Consider the following 1,244-nt stretch of genomic DNA (forward strand, 5'->3'; position numbering starts at 1 on the left):
TTTTTGTACAGTGCTGACAGTGACAGATCCTTATAATAAGAAAGATAAGTGTGTACAACAAAAAAAACAAAACAAAGGGAAATAGGCCTTGTACAAAGGCGTTGTTAGTCTAGTTAGTCTGAGGCATCTTTGCGCACAGGATCTAGCCGGTCCACAGATGCTTCTATCTAGACAGAGAGGCGGTTGGTTAGGACTAATAATTAAAGAGCTTAGTTTAGTGTTTTCTTTATACATGCATTTGCTAGGTTGTCTTTACTATTAATCTACCTTATCTTAGCGATTTCCCTCTTCTTGTACAATTCGCGGAGTGACATAATGTTAATTATAAGTTGCTTTTTACTAGTAGTGCCTAGCTTAACAAGGCAATTATACAGAGACCTTAAATCTGTGCAGATCACTACTAGGATTAGTAGCAGTTTAAGCGTTTATATAATTTGCTGTAAAGTTGTACTAAGAGCAATTGCATTGTTAAACCCTCTAACTATTCTGTACAGTTTGCTAGTAAGGACACTCCTAGTTACTCTTTTACACTTAGTAGAATTCTAGTGTATAATGTTACCTAGTATTTTAAAGTGGTTGCTTTGCTCTGTACAGTCCTTATTACTTAATATAATTAAGAATCCTAGCTATAAGCTAAGGTCCTTGTTGTTAGCAAATAATCTATTTGTAAAGATAAACAGCTTTGCATAATTAAGCTATAATAGTAGGAAGGTAAGACTGCGCTTACTGTTGTCTATCTGCTATTAGATTTATGCGTTAAGTGTGTTAATGTTGTTATGCAAAGGGTCTGTAGTTTGTGCAGTAATAGATAGGTTAAATGCTGCCTCTAGTTAACACACAGATGCAATGTATGCCCCTCTTGCATGTTGCTTAACATATTGTTGTGCGGCATCCTTGTCCTCTAGGTTAATTATATAAAGGTGGCTTACTTATCCCTTCTAAGTAAGGACTACTGTGTTGTGCGTGAGTTTAATCCTTTTGCTGTTAAACTTAATAGGCTGCTTCTCTGCTAGGATAGTCTTGCCCTTTGCGTAGAACTTTGCCTTCTGCAGTTTCTCCTCTTCTCTTTGCGTAAAATTCTTTGTTATAATGCTTAAAGTGTTGTCTGTCTGTAGGCTAGTAATACTAAAGGTGTGCTCTCTTTTATTAGTAATTAAGAGGCAGGGGTTGTACAAAGAGATGTGCATGCGCAGCTTTTCTTTGTAGTAGTTATAATATGTCTTAAACTAATACAGTCCTGATTT

This window comes from Lindgomyces ingoldianus (genome assembly GCF_010093535.1).
Source record: "Lindgomyces ingoldianus strain ATCC 200398 unplaced genomic scaffold BDR25scaffold_2, whole genome shotgun sequence".
Taxonomy (NCBI): domain Eukaryota; kingdom Fungi; phylum Ascomycota; class Dothideomycetes; order Pleosporales; family Lindgomycetaceae; genus Lindgomyces; species Lindgomyces ingoldianus.